This window comes from Papaver somniferum, chromosome 3 (genome assembly GCF_003573695.1).
Source record: "Papaver somniferum cultivar HN1 chromosome 3, ASM357369v1, whole genome shotgun sequence".
NCBI classification, from domain to species: domain Eukaryota; kingdom Viridiplantae; phylum Streptophyta; class Magnoliopsida; order Ranunculales; family Papaveraceae; genus Papaver; species Papaver somniferum.
Genome location: NC_039360.1, coordinates 212,277,402 through 212,290,531, shown reverse-complemented (window position 1 = coordinate 212,290,531; position 13,130 = coordinate 212,277,402).

The window sequence follows — 13,130 nt, the reverse complement described above, 5'->3', positions numbered from 1 at the left end:
CCTTGCAATTGAACAACTCTCTAACTAGTTCATTTGAGTCATTTGAACTAGTTATGGTGAAGAAGAATGTGGTTGATATGAAAGTGATCATATGGCTAACCATTTGGTTAACTATTGTTGAACCAACTAATGTACAAGTTTGGGTACGGTTACACAAGCCCAGGAACGTACATTTCATGTGTGTATAACAAGCTATGTTTTCGATTTAACGGTTGATAAATAGTAGCTTGAATCTAATCAGGTTTTCATCTAACATTGAATATTGAATGCTTTGTTACCAAGCTAACATTGATTGCAAACCCGGATTTGAAAGACTATATAATGGAGAACTCTAGCAACTGGGAAAACTAATCCCCACATATTCTGTGTGATACTAGTTGAGCTAAGCTAGAGTCGATTCTCCTTTAACGTTTGGTTTCTTCTTATAAACCAAGTTAACGACTTAAAGACTTCATTGGGATTGTGAAGCCAGACCGATACTACTTTTCTTGTAGTTGTGTGATCTTATCTTGATGTTTCTATCGTACGAGTACAATTGTAATAATTGGCTTGATATTTCTATCTCCGATAGGCAAGATAAAAAGTAATCACAAACATATTCGTCTCATCGTTTGTGATTCCACAATATCTTTTTTCGCTGCGTCGATTAAGACTATTGTGAGGTGATTGATAATACTAGGCTGTTCTTCGGGAATATAAGTCCGATTTATCAATTAGTTCTTGTTCACCTTGATTTATCAAAAGACGGAACAAAACTCGTAGGTATATTCGTGGGAGACGGATTTATCTATTATCGTAGACTTTTCTGTGTGATACATATTTGTTTATTAAAGTCTTCGACTTTGGGTCGCAGCAACTCTTAGTTGTGGGTGAGATTAGCTAAGGGAATCAAGTACGTAGTATCCTGCTGGGATCAGAGACGTAGGAGCATAACTGTATCTTGGATCAGTGTGAGATTGGTTGGGGTTCAACTACAGTCTAGCCCGAAGTTAGTTTGGAGTAGGCTAGTGTCTGTAGCGGCTTAATACAATTTGTGTTCAATATGGACTAGGTCCTGGGATTTTTCTGCATTTGCGGTTTCCTCGTTAACAAAATTTCTGGTGTCTGTGTTATTTCTTTTCCGCATTATATTTGTTTATATAATTGAAATAATACAGGTTGTGCGTTGTCCAATCAATTAGAATATCCGACCTTTTGGTTGTTGATTTAAATTGATTGACACTTGGATATTGGTCATTGGTACCATCCAAGTTTATCTGTCTTGTATTTAAATTGAGCCTCGCAGTTTGCTTGAGTAAGATTTAAATCGAGAGACAGAGATAAAAACTCTTTGATATACTTTTCTATTGATTGAGTCTAACTGTCTAGTTGATTCTCTAGAAAGTATATTGGAGTTTGTCCATACAGTTTGCTAAGCGAAATATTGGGTGTGGTTGTTAGACCCCCGCTTTTTCAGATATTCTCACTTCTCAGACAACATTCCTTGTATGCTAAGCTATCTAAATGTATCTTTCCTGAACCTCAGTTGGAGTATTTGGGGCATCTTATTTCTTCTGATGGAGTAGTTGCTGACCCTGACAAAATCTCAGCTATGCAAACTTGGCCACTACCAACCAACTTGAGACAATTAAGGGGATTTCTGGGCTTAACAGGGTACTATAGAAAATTTATTAAGGGCTATGGAACTATTTCTAAACCCCTCACTGAGATGCTGAAAAAAGATACCTTTCATTGGTCACCCACATTGCATCAACTTTCACTGATCTCAAAACTGCAATGACAAAGGCTCCAATGTTTGCACTACTTGATTTTTCAAAGCAGTTCACCTTGGAGACTGATGCATGTGATAGACGAGTGGGAGTAGTCCTAATGAAAGAAGGCATGTTAATTTCCTTCGACAGTAAGGCTTTGGGTCCTAAAGCATTGGCCTTGTCCACTTATGAAAAGGAATTTTTGGCCATTGTAATGGCTGTCCAGAAATGGAAATATTATCTTTCTCACAATCAATTTATTATCAATACTGACCACCAGAGTCTACAATACTTAATGGATCAAAGAATATCCACTGCTATACAACAAAAGTGGCTCATCAAGTTGACGGGATTTGATTATGTTATAAAATACAAGAAGGGCCAAGACAATGTAGCTGTTTATGCCTTATCCAGACTACCAGCTCAATCTGCAGCCTGCAATGCTATTTCTCTGAGCATTCCCCAGTGGACACAAGACATAATATCTAGTTATGAAGGTGACTCTGTAGCTCAACAACAGATTGCAGAATCACTTATTTCTTAAAGTCATTCAAAGTTTACTTATTCCCATGGCATCTTGAGATTCAAGGACATACTCTATATTGGCTCAGGTAATGAAGTTAGACAATCCATTCTTCAATCCTTATATTCTTCTGCTATTGGGGGTCACTCAGGTATGCTAGGTACATATCACAGAGCCAAATCACATTTCTTTTTGGTAAAAATGAAACATGATATTATGAAATTTGTAACCACTTGTGAGGTATGTCATTGCAACAAGGGCAGTACTTCTTTTCCTAGTGGACTCTTACAACCTTTACCTATCTCAGAGAGAGCTTAGCAAGATATTTCCATGGATTTTATTGAAGGACTACCAATGTCTAATAAGAAGAGCAATTTTGGTGTTTTGACAGGCTTACCAAATACAGACATTTCCTTCCACTGAGTCATCCTTTCACAGCTGTAGCCAAAGAATTTCTCAATCATATGTTCAAGTTTCATGGCCTACCTAGCTTCATAGTCGGTGATAGAGACAAGATCTTTGTGAGTGAATTTTGGCAGGCTTTGTTCAAGTCCTTAGGCACTACCCTCAAGCTCTCTACTGCCTATCACTCACTAGGGCTGCACATGGGCGGATTTGGACGGTTATTAGATAATATCAACCTCACACCCACAGACTGCGAATTTTTATTTTCATAATCAACCCCGTACCCATAAACAACGGACGGTTTTTGTTACCCGCCAGCTACGGGTTGGGCGGGTTTGGGTTTAAACCCGCTTAAACCCGCTTTAAATAAACTACTTATTTAAGTTCTTAATAACTATTTGATTAGCGTAATTTGGAATATCCTATCGTAATCACGTGCCTAAATTATTGAGATATATTTGGATCCATATGGTAGTGGACGTTGGACGTTGGACACCATTCTTGCCTCAAAAACCAAATGAGAGAAAGAACCTAATCGACTTGTCAAATTGGATTTCCTGGAACTGGATTCAAGTGATTACTAGTACAGTTCTTCCGGTTATTGTTTACATAGTTTAGAAATTTACTTGTGCTTGTGCATGTCCTGTGTGAACATTTTTGAGCGAAAGCTTATGTGAACATTGATTCGTGCCACTACACAAGCAATCTACAGAAATTGGGATGTGACAAGTTTTTGGGTCGTGATTATCAAGAACTATCTTTCCACCCAAAGACATTTTCCTAAATCTTCCTGAACATATGATACACCCACTGATTGTTACATGTTTTGTCTTCCATAAAGTAAACAAATGATTCGCATAAAGTCATAGACTAGGGTTTTGACAACAGACGGGTAGGATTAATTTTATCAATGGTGTATATTTAGCGGCGTTTTCGGGCGGATTTGGGCGGGTATTACCTAAAACCAACCTCACACCCATAGACAGCGGGTTTTTATTTTCATAACCAAGCCCGCACCCACAACGAGCGGGTTCGGATTAAAAACCCACGGGTTTAGCGAGTACGGGCGGGTTTGGGTAATGATGGGCGGGTCTTGTGCAGCCTATCACTCACAGACAGATGGACAAATTGAGAGAACTAATGCATGTGTGGAGCAACATCTCAGGTGCATGACTAGATCTAACCCTAAACAATGGACTCAATGGTTAGATCTTGTTGAACGGTGATTCAACACCAATTATCACACTAGTTTAAAGATGTCACCGTTGCAGGCTTTGTATGGTTACCAGCCTCCTCATCTCGTCTTCCCAATTCTTGCTACAACTACAGTTGCTTCTGTTGAGAGTTACTTGAAGGAGAGAGATGTTATTTTGCAGCTTATGAAAGAGGACTTAGATAAGGCACAAGATAGAATGAAGTTTTTCGCTGACAAGAAACATTTGGATAGATAATTTGCAGTTGGAGACATGGTATTTTTGAAACTTCATCCATACAAACAGTCTTCGGTGGCTATCCGAAAGAATCTCAAGCTCTCTGCCAAATACTTTGGTCCTTTTGCAGTGATGAAAAGAATTGGCTTAGTAGCTTACAAATTACAGTTTCCAATAGGGTCCAAAATCCACCCAATCTTCCATGTGTCTCAACTTAAGAAGCAAATTGGGCTCAAAGCTGCTACTATGCCTCTCCTGCCAGTGGTGGACAGTCATGGTCACTTTGTTGTTGAACCAGTCGCTCTGTTAGATACTCGTATCACACTCAGAGGTAACCAATCTGTCCCTCAAAATTTCATCTATCGGTCTAACTCTACTGCAGACGATGCCACTTGGGAAGACACAACTCATATAAAAGGTCAGTTTCCAGATTTTATCCTTGAGAACAAGGATCTTTAAAGAGGGAAGCAATGTCATATACCTATGACTATTAGGCCGAGTCAGTCACTGAGTTGGTTACCGTTCCACAACGAGTTAGCTGAGTCAGTTATGAGTTAGTCATTTGTGTAAGAATTATATTTCCTAGAGTCTTGTTTCTTTTCTTGATGTATTAAGGGTCGTTGATGTCCATCTCCTCGATTGATTGTTAAATACCCAATCATAGTAGAACCCAGAATTCATCAATGAAAAACCAATTTTACTTTCAACTTGAAAGTTAGGCTCCAATTTCAAAGAGAAAGTAGATTGCTGCTAACTATCATCTTCATCACCTTGTATTTGTACATCAGTACACTACGGAAAATTGTGCAAACAATTTAGAACCCTGCAATAGCAGTTATTGAGTGAATTATAAATTAGGGAAATTGAAATAGTTACCAATTATTCATGCATAAATAGCTTCCTCAACTGCCTTGGTCACGCGAGAATTAACTCATCATGATGGAAACACACTCAAAATATGAATTCATTGCTCACAAATAATGAAATGGGAGAAAAAAAATGATAAAACCGGGTTTGTAACACTTATATTAGTTACAATCTTAACTTTTACAGAGTACGATAAAAATGAAGTGCATTGTCACTGTAGCTTAAGGAATGTCTTATAGAGTCTAATGTTCAACAGTGCACTTTTATTCCCCTGCAACTAGTTGTTTTGGCTCCATTGATGCTCTAACCCCTTTCCAAACTCTCTGTAAGTCTTCTTTGAGTCCCGTATCACCTTTATATACTCTCAGGACTACCAAAATCACTGTAATAACTCCGAAATCATCCTCATTAACGCTGCCAGCCACGAGAATATTTTATTTATTTTTTCTTCTCCTGCATGCATTCATCCTTAGCTGTAATTCTCCAGACATGATTAAACACGTTCCATAAGTCACCAAAACCCCTGATTCCACACGCAAACCTCCAATTATAGCACATACTTCCCAGAAATAAACCCGGGAAAATATATCCTCCCTGTTTTGCTCAATTATGATTCCCCAGCCCAATTTCTTCGAATTTAATGGAATTACCGGTCCTCTTTAGCTGCAACAGGCCAAATCCAATCTATTGTAGTACTGGAATCTTCCTAAAAATCCTCCAAAATCAAAACAGGAATAATCGGGTTTAAAAGCTGCACTTTACCTATTTTGCTTCCACACAATTTTTCAGCCAAATCTAATTGATTATGAAGCTCATAACACGCCTGTTAATCTCCGTCAAGTCATCCCATGCAATTTTAGCCATTGAGTCTCCTTAAATAAAAATACGAACCCTAATCTCTGCTAGTGATGAACTCAATTTCCCGCCAAAACTGGAAATTCGAACGAAGAGGATGAAGGTGCCCCTTGACCATCTGCTTGGGTGCGAATATCATGTGGGTGCCCTTTATCAATTGAGGTTCCCCTTATCCAAAGTAGGTTTCTGTTTAGCAAATATCCTCTGAGTGTGCCCCCGAGTAATTTTTCGACCCGATTTTTCCAAAAGTGTTTATTTCCAAAAAATATCTACACACGCACAAAACACCAAAATTAGTACAAATCGAGCATTAACAATACAGAAAATTGAGGAGAACTCAGGCACAAAAACGTGTCTATCAACTCTTGCAAACTTATGAGAATGCATAATGGTCGCACCTTGGAGACCACTCAAATGGATTCCTTCCCTGTAAAATACAAATCTACAGAAACCCATTCATTCAATATTCTAGATTTCATCTCAGTCACGGACACCGATCCATACTTTCAATTGCAGAGAACTCCATTCCTTGACTGGTTTTTGGGCATCAAATCTCGAGTTTCATTGAAAGTAAACTCGAATGCAACATTAATCCCTCTTCTTATTCATCACAGACACTTAAAAACACCTTTAATCTCCTCCATTAACGACTGCAACCTTGTTTAAATCGGGTTCAAAACATGTACTAACCCTTGGAAATTACTCACATGAGCTATGACAATTGGCTACAGGAAACTTGACAGACAACCTACTCGCAATGGAATGGTGTAGCTGCAAGCGACCAACATGAACTGATATAAACCTAATTCAAACTGATATTGTTTTAAGTAGAGGCAGGTTGCTCTTAACGAACTGTAACATGTATATCTCAGTCTTCAGCTGAAATCATCTGGATGCCTCGAGTACTAAGTTCTTGGTACTCCAGTAACCTCTGTTTTGACACTTTAAAGCCGTGGTGCTTATGTACTTCAACTCCACCAACGCCCAATGTCTCCAAGAAATGTATTAAGCTCATATTTGCTTTCTTTCTTGTCGCATGACTCCAAAGCACCTACAAAATGAAAAACAAGTGTAATATCCAACTAATACAAGAAAAATAACTAAGAAAAGCATAAGAAAGTGGTACTCAAATGATATATTTTAGGCACCTATCAAATTCTCCCACACTTAATTTTTGCTAGTCCTCGAGAGAGAAAAAATAGAACTAAAATACAACAACTCCGTTTCTTTGAGGATACGAATACTTAGCATGGATGACAATTCTTTAAACCCCAAGGTGTCCCTAGCGGACGAGTTATAGTCTCGTGAGGGTTTACAAGAGATATACCCACAAAACATATACTCCAACTCGTAGATACTTTTGAACAATAGAGGATAAACACTAAACAAGCTATTTAGTTGGCATCTAATCCCAACTCAGCTAAAATATACCTCATCGTCGAAAAAAAATTCCATCTGCTTAGAAAGGCTAGTGTTCATTCTAAATTGTTCAAAAATCTCTAAAAGTTAGAATTTTGTATACGTCAATTTTTTTCTCATGGAACCCTACCCCCACACTTAAATTAAACATTGTCCTCATTGTTTCAAACCATTGCAAAAATAATAAGAGGAATACTTAAAAAAACACGAGGAAGTAAGAATTGGAATTATTCAGCAGATTGACGCATACGAGTAATATTCAAAATAGATTCCCTATATATCAAGAATATGAAAATTTGGGGGACCTACCCATAAAACAATCTGCATATATAGCAATACCTTCACAAGAATATTAGTAAATGGTGGGAAAAGTGAAACTATCATCCCACGAGAGTCACCCCCACACTTAGTTTTTTCTACACTAGAAAGTGTATACAAAACATAGATGAAAGGAATTTTTATACGTTCCTCTTGGCAAACCTGCATGGTGTTAGACTCAAACACATATGGTGGATACTTGGAAGCAAGAAATTCAGATAAAACTTTTGAAGCACACAACTCCATTACCAAATGAGGTATTTTCCTAAAAGATGGATTACCAACTCTATGAGAAACTACTTCAAGTTTTGGAGGATCATCATTAGATGGAGATTCGTGTAAAGGGTTAGAAAAACCTTGCAAAACCTCATGTGCTACGGGATCCTCGATACTGCTAGACACTTCTATTTTCACATCAAAAGTATCACCATTCTCACTCAAAATCCTGATAAGACATTCACTGGTTTCTTCTATAACCAAGTCATCTTCATCGAAAAAGAAATTATTTTCTTCCCCAAGCAAATTATCGTAATCCTTACGTTCTTCATTACAAGTTGACTTCTTATTCAAAGTATCGACTATCTCTGGATTTGGGGTAGGATGCACAAAGAAGTCATAATCATTATCGCTCTCATACACAATATAAGTCTTACCATTAATAATTGTAGTGTTTCTAGACTCGACTTCTTCCTTTTAAATAAGAGAATTGTTAGAGAATTTCTCGGTTGAACTCGCATGCCTTGCTATCTCAAGCATGTTTGTCAATGTTAGTGATCAAAAATATAATTCTTGATTTCTAGCTTATTTGTAGATGTCTCGGACTAGGACATAGATTGTGTAGTTGAGCATTAGACTTCACGGTGTTCATCATTTGAAGACGAAGAACTACTAAGGGGAGATTGTGGAACTTCATCAACAAAAGGTATGTGAAGACTGAAATTCATCTATCACTTGGAAAGTCTATTTCTACTCTATCTCCTATATTGTGACACAAGTCGTGTTACAATATGGTTTTCTATTATAAACATTTGAGATTTCGAGCTGATTTTAACTCGCTTACATATTTCTCGGAATATGTGTTGGAAATCTTTCGCTTCGACCAAGTTCATCTTACATTCTTGATAAAAGGAAGAATATGATCATGTGAAAAATGCTGAGTAACATCTTACATGGTTTGTGTGATACAATCATTTGGTGTAGACTTGGAATGTTTCATAATGATTATTTCATAACTTGAAAATTGCTTTGATGCTAATAGTATGTGAAAACGACTATTGTCATCCTCTAAGAAAGTTTCAATGATTGAAATAAAGAGTTTAGAATCAAGTAACCATGTTTGGATATAAACATAGTGTGTTATCACATTTGTGTATAAGTCCAAAACCGGGAGACTGAAGTATGCGTACCCATACGCGTACTGGCGGTTGCTGATGTCTGGGCAAGTATGCGTACCCGTACACATACTGATGGAAGTTTCACGTCCGTGAATTTCTGTTGGAGTTTGGAAGTGTGAATTGGTATGTGCACCCGTACGCGTACTGGCGTAACCAAACTCAGTCCGGCTACTTAGGTATGCGTACTCGTTTGCATACTTGAGTAGGTTATTTTCTAAAATCGGTTGTGTACATTGTTGATACATGAAAAATATTATCCCTTAACGGGTGTAGGGCACCCTCAAGGAGGTGGCTATGTCAAGTAGAAAACATGGGGACTAAGCCCAAGTCCAACAAGAAAGTGCCTATTGGAAGGAAGGACAAGGAAGGGATTAATGAATAAGGAAGAGGTTATATTAAGGAAGGAATAACATTAGAAGTAATTAAAGTGGTTTAGGACACATGGCATAATGTCATAAAAAGAAGGGGCTTTTGGAAAGTCTATATAAAGCAGGACAAGGTACAATGAAGATATAACTCTCTCTCTTACTATTCTTGGTAAAGTGAGGTCACTTGGTAGCTAGGACGGGTAGAACCTCAAACCTAAAATCACTCCTCAACATTTGGCGACCACACCCGGAAGCTCGTGCCTAGCTAACCATGAAACACTTAGGAGGCGCTAACTCAAGCGCAACAGAGAATCCGCCGAACATTCCGCCACTCAACACAGAAGGAGAAAGAGTAGGGATAGTATTGGACCCCATCACGCAAGCGAGAAAACCAGACGACGCGCGCGAAAAGGATAAGCAACAGGAAGTCGAGGAAATACCACTTGTTCAGCCTTTCCTCAAAGAGATGCTAAAGGAGTTGGAAGACCACGTACGCAGAGAGCAAGAGTTGAAAAAACTTATGAAGACGGCGAGCGCCGAGAAGAATATAAAAGAGGCGACGGAGGTTACGTAGGAGAAGGAAGGACCCGTAGCTATGACGCAAGAAGCGATGGCTAAGTACTTGGAGATGAACTATAGGGTTGTCAAGCAAGATAATTACGATTTCATGGCAAGCCCCTACTCCTCGGAAATCACGGAGTATCAGTACCCGGAGGATTATACTTCACAAAAATTCAAAGTCTACAACGGTCAAGGAAATGCGAGGGAACACCTTAGCCGATTCCTGTCTACCATGAATGATCATGCAACCGATGGAAAGTTATGTTTGAGGGAGATACCAAAGTCGCTAACTGATACAACATTTACTTGGTACGATAACCTAAAGCCGGGAAGCATTATCTCATGGTCAACCATGTCCACTCTCTTCCTCAGAAAGTTTTATTCAGAAAAAGGAAGGTTACAACCATAGATCCGAGCAAGTGCAACCAACTCCCAGGCGAGGAAATAGGAAAATATATTACCAGGTCCCGACTACTCACTCTATATTGCCATGAGGACGTTAAGGAGGAAGCACTAGTAGAAATCTGTGTGCGTGGAATGACTCCGTCCTTTAAGAAAAGCCTGGTCAATTTCCGCTTCCCAATGTTCGTGGAGATAGAAGAAGCGGCGGAAAGAATCGCTGATTGTGTCAAGGAACATAATTCAGATTATATCTGGCACAACACCATTAACACCGTATATCAATCGTACCAAGAAACACTCGCGCCAATAATAACCGAGAAGTCTGGAGCACCCAATTGCTTCTTCCACCCCTACCTTGCAGCAAGGAACAGATCGTGGGTCTATTGAAGCAGTGGATAGAAAATCAAGAGACCAGCTGCCTCCGACGAAGACGGACCCTAGCACCATTGACAAGAACGATGCTAGGTAATATCACTTCCACCGAATGATACAAAACCCTACAATCGACTGCTACAATCTGCGGAGGCTGTTCCAAAAGAAGCTAGAGATAGGCGAGATTGATATGGGCAATCCGGGGGATGGCAAAGAAATCCAACAGCAAGTCATGATGCTCTCTCATGATCCAAGCGGGGATGTCTGGAAGCCTTGTGAAGATAACGAAGAGGAGGCATGTGAAGTCGAGGCAGAGAACCCAGCATTCCCGAATACATAGGGTGTAGCTAGTCAGTTTGTCAAAACCGTATTGGCTCAATAGTTTTTTGACTCCCTCGGCTTCAGCGAAAATCAAATCAAAGAGGCATACAAGGCTATAGCGGCCATCGCAGCAGGGAAACCCTATGGTCTTCTCCTCAAGGAGGCGATCATGTTCACAGATGAAGACATCTGCTACCCAGGGGAACACCTTAGACCTTTATACCTGACGGCGTACATTAAAAATCAACCACTAAAGAGATATTTCATAGATGGGGGCGCGTCCCTGAACCTAATCTCTACGCATACACTAGACATTCTAGGTGTACAAAGGTCCGCAATCAGAACACGGGTCACAACGGTAAAAGGATTCGGAGGGCATGCTCATACAACTATTGGAATCGTTAATCTGGTTGTGAAGATCGGCCCTATCCGAGCGCCCACGCTGTTCCATGTGCTGGAATACGACACTACATTACATGTATTACTGGGGCGAGGATAAATACTCCACCACAAGGTGGTGGCGTCAACATACCACCAATGCATCAAGACTAACATAGGAGGCAAGCAGTACCGGATTCCAGCCACCAACAACCCTTTTGATCCGGAGGAAGCTTACATGGCGGACGCGATCTTCTACGATAAACCAAAGGAAGCAGACGAAGTACCTGAAGTACAACTCATCCCGCTACCTAAATAGGGAGAAGAAGAAGAGCCGAAGCTAGCCAAGTCTGTGTTTAGCCCATCCAGGATGGTATTCCCCACGGAAAAAAGAGGAAGCAAGAGGAGCAACCCAGGTTCAAGCGCTTCTCTAAACCGGATGGGGGATACATGTATCGATTATAGCAATTAACTGAGGGAGTGTCCGCAGACGAACACGACTGCGCAGAAGTATCAAGAAACGAAACGGAGACTCCCTCTGAAAGCGCAGAGCAAAGTTTGGCCGAGCTACCTTATAGTGCGATCAACGACGAGGAGTTTCGAGATCAGCTCGCAGACACAACCACTAGAACCACAGAATAACGAACACCCGGAGACCTCACTATGGACGGAATAGAAGAAATTGACATAGGAACGAAAGGAGACATGCGCCCCATCATGATAAGCAAGAGCTTGGACAAAGAAGAGAGGTAAACACTAGTTACTTTACTAAGAGACTACAAGGATATATTCGGTTTCGACTATGATGAGATTCCAGGACTCGATAGCGGGCTCGTAGCTCACACCCTCAGAGTGTCACCTGAGTTTAAACAAGTAAATCAAAGGAGTAGGGAATTACCCAGGGCTACAACCCTTGCAATAAAGGAAGAGGTGGAGCGATTGTTGAAGGCTAAATTCATCAAGCCTATCCAGCATCCGACTTTGTTAGCCAACATTATACCCGTGACAAAGAAAAACGGAAAGATCAGGTGTTGTGTCGACTATAGGGACCTAAACCGAGCGCGCCCAAAAGACGACTTCCCCTTGCCTAATATCGATATGATGCTAGATGAAAGAGGAGGAAAGTGGCGATTCTCCTTCATGGACGGCTTCAGTGGGTATAACCAGATAAAAATGGACCCGTCGGACGCGAAGAAGACTGCTTTCCAGACTCCGTATGGGAATTTCTACTATGTAGTAATGCCATTCGGTTTAAAAAACGCGGGCGCCACCTACCAACGCGCTATTACCTCCATATCCCACGATTTGCTGCATCAAACAGTGGAAGTTTACGTCGATGACATTGTGGTCAAAACGCAAGCAACCGAAGACCGCGTCTCCCACCTAAAGACGGCTTTCGAGAGGTGCAGAAAGTTCAAGCTTAAAATGAATCCCCTCAAGTGCGCCTTCGACGTGAAATCAGGAAAATTCTTGGGCTGATAGGTCCCTAAAACACCTTGATATTTATCTATTGTTTATGCTTTCTTTGCTAAGTTTTCTTGTAAATTATGTATCTTATGTTTGTTTTTGAGTGTTTAGGTACTTTGGAGTCGTTTGGAATAAAAGAAGAAGAAACGTTGCTTAAAAGGGCGAAAGTGTTGGAGGCGGATCATTTCTCATTATTTGATTTTATTTCTTCATCTTTATCTGAAAGCATGTCGGCTTTAGTGATGCAAATTTATATGTCTGAAAAGCATGACAGTTTTAGTAATGAAAAGAAATTGAAG